Source organism: Carettochelys insculpta, chromosome 4 (genome assembly GCF_033958435.1).
Source record: "Carettochelys insculpta isolate YL-2023 chromosome 4, ASM3395843v1, whole genome shotgun sequence".
NCBI classification, from domain to species: domain Eukaryota; kingdom Metazoa; phylum Chordata; order Testudines; family Carettochelyidae; genus Carettochelys; species Carettochelys insculpta.
Genome location: NC_134140.1, coordinates 101,178,669 through 101,184,668, shown reverse-complemented (window position 1 = coordinate 101,184,668; position 6,000 = coordinate 101,178,669). Strand labels below are relative to the sequence as shown.

Sequence of the window (6,000 nt, the reverse complement as noted above, 5' to 3'; positions counted from 1 at the left end):
TGACTGGCTGGACCTGCCAGCTGCCACTTACCCACCTTCCTGAGCTCACTGAGCAATAAGTAATTTTCTACTTTAGGCAGTCTAACCTTCTTATCCACATCCACCCTGATTGAAATAGCTCTGATACAATCCTTCCATCTCTGTATCCCTACGGTTTTGCTTTCTTTCATTTCATGCTTCTGAGTTGCAACTCCCAAAAGTTCATGCCACAATGAAATTGTTCGTGTTTCTGTTACACTAATTTCCACTAAAGTCCACCCCAGAGTTACACTCAGATGTATTTTATTAAATGCCACTAGTGGAGTAAAGGAAAAGGAGAACTAGCTTTCAAGCATATGCCTACACACACTCATACCCTCTGGCATTCATATAGTTGCACAGGTGAACTCATGCAGGTGAAGAGTTGCATAGGGACAGTGGAGGAAGCCAAGGCTCCTTTCCAGGCTTGTGAAACTGCCTGGGACTCCTTCTCTTTTCTTAACTAGCCCCTGAATCTCTCTCACTCTTTTGTCTCCCCAGCTGATGTACTCTTTCAGAACCTTCTCCCTAGAACATACGACTTGTTACTCTCCAGGCCATAACCAAACAGTGGCCATGGAATCTGTTAATATTTTGTTTCTTGGTTAGGGAAATTAGAAGGAAAGATTTACTTTGGGCACAGTTCTTCAAATTCTATATCATGTGAGTAATTTACATAATCAATGTCTGTTAGGACTCAGAAAAATCCTATTCTGTAAGTAAATACTGTACATAACCCACACACATACTGGGCATGGTTTTCTGTCCCATGTAGTGGCACCTAGGCCACTTACAAAGAGAGGGAATTACCCTCCCGTATAGCATTAGCTGAGAACCAGCTAGCTTTTAGCTCAAACTGTAGAGGAAATATACCAGGGATTTTCAACCTATGGGTTGGGACCCAAACATGGGTCACCATTAGATTTTCTAAAGGTCACCAATTGGGCAGCTTCAAGCTGCATATTATTCTTTAAGGAGCCATTTGCAGCTCCCGCCGCTGCTGTCGCTTTCTCCTCCAGCTCCCAGTCCCTGCTTTGATGTGCTGAAATGGAACTCCATTTAGTTGGTTTAATGGCCAGCAGAAGGGATCTGTCTATTAAACCAATTAAATTGAATTCCATTTCAATGTGGCAGGGCAGGGAACTGCCAGTGCTGCAGGTGGGGGAAGGCAGTAGGATGGCTGGGAGAAGCTGTGCGGAGGAGGCAGCAGTGGCCTGGTGAAGGAGCAGCAGAGGGCAGCAGTGGCACTCATGTGAGGTAGGTGAGGGCCTTTCGGGGCTGCAAGAGGTTTAAACCTGGGAGCAGGGGTTCACGTTTGGAGCTGTGAGGGTTTAACCCTGGGGGCAGGGGCAAATCAAGATTTATAAAAAATTCTTCCCCAGGGGAGAACCTTCCCACTCTGCCACTTTTGGTTTTGAATTCTCTTGGGTCACAAAATCTTACCAAATTCTCAAAATGGGTCACTGCCTTGAAAAGGTGGGGAACCAGTGGCTCCAGAGGTCACAGATTTGAGTCTGACTGTGGGAGGTTACATGTACACAATAGATATTTGAGTGGTTGTTGATAGTTCTCCTGGGTGGAAATGTTTAGGCCGTGTCTGCACGAGAGGGCTTACAGTAAACAGCTATACTAATGTAACTGCACCCCTATAAGATCCAAGGAAACCACCCCCAATGAGTGGTGACAGCTATGTGGCGGAAGAGCCTCTTCCATCGACATAGTGCTGCTCATACCTGTGCGTGTGTTGGTGTAACTTATATCCATCAAGGGTGCATTATTTCATACACTTGAGCAACATAAATTATGCTGACAAAAGAACTAGTGTAGACATAACCTGAGCAAAAAGCAAAACCAAAATAACCACACAAGCCCACCCAAAGATTTCCTTAGCTGTCCTTTTGGCTATGTCTAGACTACAGTGATCTTTCAAAAGAAGTTCTTCCAGAAATCTTTTCAAACAAACTAACAAACAAACAAAACGTTCTTTCAAAAGAGCATGTCCACACACAAAAAAGTGGATCGAAAGATCGATCTGCTCTTTTGATAGAGAGCACCCACAAGGCCCCTGCTCTTTAAAAAGGATGGGCCAGGGATCGAAAAATCCAGAGCCATGAGGACTGCTCTTTTGAAAAAAGGGCCCCCAGGGCATCTACACATAGATGTTTCTGAAAGAATCTTTTAAAAAGAGCATTCCTCCTCATCTGAGAGAGAAAGAGGGCTGTCGGGAAAAAGTGCTGCATCCTTCTGATTTCAGATCAAAAGAGTGCATTTTGTGTGTAGACACTCCACACGTTCTTTCAAAAAAGGGCCTGCTTTTCTGAAAGACCTTGCTAGTGTAGATCCAGTCTTTGAGTTTATATGACTAAAATGTAGCATTTTCAAAAGGACTGCAGAGGACAGCATTCCATATTTCTTTTAGATCATTTCAAAAGGAGCTATGTCTTGGGAAATCAAAAAAAAACAAAACACCACCACCTTACTGGCCAACATGTTCTTGTTGAGGGAAGACCTCTAGCATTGCGAGCTCTGGGTTATTCTGCATGGGCAGTCAGGGTCCTTTGGCATCCTTTACAGAGTTAGGAGCTTGTCCTGGACCCCAGACCAAACTGTCTCTCTCTCCTTTGAGATGCAGAGTGGCCAGCACTGGTAAATTGCTGTCTCCACGTTAAGGGCAGCTGTCTTTCATTGCTGTCTTGTGCCTACCCTATGTACAGTGTGTTAGCTCTGGAATTCAGTAATAGTGCAAGCTATGCAAATTTCATGTGGGTTTGGATTGTAAACACTGAACATGTTGGGAGATGTTTAATCTCGGCCCTACGTGAAATCTGGATCATGACCCAGATTGGCATTATTTCGAGTGTGAACCTATTTCTGGGTGTGCCCCAGACAAGGGTTGGATGCAGCTGGCCCCTCTCTAATCAGATGGAGGCAGGTTGCCAACCCACAGAAATTTCATTTACTCACAAAATGGGAAAAATTTACGGACAAATTTTGTTACGGATATAATTTTTATATTATATTAAAATGACATAAATGGCCAACGTAATCATTGTCATTCATACATCACAAGAACAATATGTTATTTAACTCACTTTCATTTTGTTAGTCATGTTGCCAATGTGCTGACAGTAACTCTGTGGGATAAAGTAGATGATAACATCAGGTGGATCACATTATATCAGGTCAACCACTGAGTTAAACAAACAACTAAAATGTCCAATTTCTGCTGCTTTGCAGTAAAATGACTGAAGCAGCATAGAAGACAAAGCCTGTCTTTGCCCATGGAAGCTTATGCTCCAAAATATCTGTTAGTTGATAAGGTGCCAAGGGATTTCTCGGTGTTCTTGAAGATACAGACCAACACAGGTACCTCTCTGATATCTAATTGCTATGGAATAATTGCTGGTTTTTGAAATTTTATTGCACTTTTACGAAATTTATGGACACCTACATTTTTGTATGGACTTTAGGGGCACGTCAAATTTCGGCTAATTTTTCATAGACTGTCTGTAAATTTACTGATGGTTGACAACCCTGCACGGAGGGGAAAGAGAAGCCAGGGCAGACCCCGATAAGTGCGGACTACAGAGAGACGAGCAAACGCTGCGTGGCGCGGTAGTCTGCAGCCCAGCCGCGGCGATCCATTGCGCTCTCCTGCTCTGCGGGCCGCCCGCAGCCCCGCGCCGCCCAGGGCAAGGGGTGAACCGCCTCCCGCAGGCTGGGGCGCCGACGAGCAGACAGGCAGGGGGCGTGACCCTTCTGCGAGATGACTGACTGACTATTCAGGAAACCACATTAATTATTCATGTTACAAACCCTTTGAACCGCGTCGGCGTCCGCGCCTGCGCACGAGTCGCCCTACCCACCCACGGCCTCTTGCCTTCAACCCTGTGCGGAGTGGGTGAGAATCACCCCCTCCGCCCCAGGGCTTCGCTTTGCCATTGGTTAGGGCAAGACCCTTCCACCCGCCCCCTGTCTCAAATAGAACGCGCTCATTGGCCAGCCGGCCGGGTTGTGCCCGGCGATTGGTGGGAAGTGCTGGGGCGGGCTGACAGGGGATGCGGACTGAGCCATCCGGTGCGTGTGGCTACCAGGGCTGGAGTGAGAAGCAGGGAGGGTGCAGATGTAAACACCGGATAATGGCGTAAGTAACCGGGCGCTGGGCCGGGATCGAGGAGCTCTGGGCTTGCTGGGGGGGCGGGGGGTGAGCTTCTGTCCCGCCTTTGTGCGCGCGGTGCGGCGCGGGGCAAGGATCGGGCGGGTGGACAGGTGAGCGGGGCCTGGCGCTGCCCCGGCTGTGGGATGGGGAGAGCGGGACGCGCCCCAGGACGGTCCCTTAATTGGTGTCGGAGTGGAGCTGTGAACGCGGCTGCATAGCTCGGGGAAGGGTTGCCCCCCCTTTTTTTTTCTGGTGATTTTCGTTGCTCCCCTTCTGGCGCTCCTGAAATTTGGGGCCGTCCCGTCACCTCCCTACCCCAGGTGTCTTCTGTGGTGCTCCCCCATCCAAGCGACATTAATAGGCGCCTGGTCACTTTCACTCAGGCTGCCTCGCCCCTAGCTCGGCTGAGCAGACAGTGAAACTGACTGACCCTCCAGCGGGTTGAGTCCCGTGCTTATTGTGCTTCCAGTTGGGGCCCAGGTGTGCCCTGCACTCAGACACTCCCTTTATCAGAAACTTTCAGCAAGGTAGTAGAAATTCCTTTATCATGAACACTTTGGCTGTAATCTGAGTTTGGTGACTCAACCCTTCTGATGTCAGTAATTCATGGTTTGAAAAAAAACAAGGTGGCATAAAACTGGATTGGAACTGAAGTGTGAAACTAATGAGATGTGATCTCGTTGGTAGAGCAGAGTGTGTAGGAACAGAACAAGAGCACCAATAAGATCCTTCCTTACCAGAGTGTCAGGATGCCTGGTTGGTTGCATGGCAATCTCATGCTGATTCTGCTGAACTACAACATTGCATTGCATTGCACTTGTCAGCTAGGTCTGCCTTTAAACCTGTATGACCAAGTCATAGTATAAACAAGGTAGATCTACTGTGAGTTAAAAATTGATGTAACTTTCCAAATAACTGGTATGTATATAAAGCAAACTAATATGCTAATTGAGATAACATAGAAACTGACTCTCACATTTCCTAGAACTGGAAGGCACCTTGGGAGGTCATCCCTCTTGGCAGGACCAAGCACCATCCCTGACAGATTTTTTTTTTTTATATCTATTTGCTCCAGACCCCTAAATGGCCTCCTGAAGGATCTGAAATAAGTAAATACATTGCCTTATTTTAGGGAAATAAAAGATTTTAGGGCTTATTTAACTGAAAAAACCCCCAAAAATCCAAAATATGGAATGGAGAATGCTTGTTCTGTGACATGCCTCACTGTGTGAGCATTGTATAGTCTCAGGGTTTCATGACTATTTGGGAATAGCAGTGGGAGTAGCCTTTGCACTGGCATAGTCTTCTTTATATCCTCAGTAGGATTATTTAGAACCTCTTTAGAACTTTTTGCACAATAATGGAAGGATGTCTATGTTCTGGGGTATCTGTAGGCCAACATCCTCTGCTTCTGCAGCTCCCACCAGTAACCACCAGTGGGACATACTAACTGAAAATTACATGAGAGGAAGCTTGTGGAATTTCCTGATTGCTCTGCGCAACCCATGTGTATGTCTCCATAGAATGCTTAAAAAATGGTTTCAAGTGGGAGTATAAATTACACTAAATCATAAAAAGTTTAAGGACCTCCAATTTGTTTAGCCTTTTCAGAATGATTAATTCTTGGGGCCAGTCTTTGTCAAATACCAGTGTCTCTGATCCTTTACTTCATGACTGACATATTCAGATTTCCTTGTATAATACTTAAATCTCACCATCTTTTAATTTATCTAAGATCATTGTGAACTAGCATTGTTTCACACTAAAAGGCTATGTCTACACTAGCCCCCTTCTTTGAAGGGGCATGGTAATCAGCCCAAGGA

At 46.1% G+C, this 6,000-nt stretch overlaps 1 protein-coding gene across 12 annotated transcripts in view; it reads left to right on the top strand.

Annotated features, from left to right (window-relative positions):
- The first annotated feature begins 4,105 nt into the window (after positions 1-4,105).
- Positions 4,106-6,000, top strand: part of BLTP1 (bridge-like lipid transfer protein family member 1) — a 206,547-nt gene continuing 204,652 nt past the window's right edge. For 8 of the 12 annotated variants that reach the window (XM_074993360.1, XM_074993362.1, XM_074993364.1 and 5 more), the window contains exon 1: positions 4,115-4,162. The gene's annotated coding sequence lies outside the window, so the exon portion shown is untranslated. Of the gene's footprint in view, positions 4,163-6,000 lie in introns of all 12 variants that reach the window. The other 4 variants (XM_074993367.1, XM_074993368.1, XM_074993358.1 and 1 more) reach the window with 3 other exon arrangements.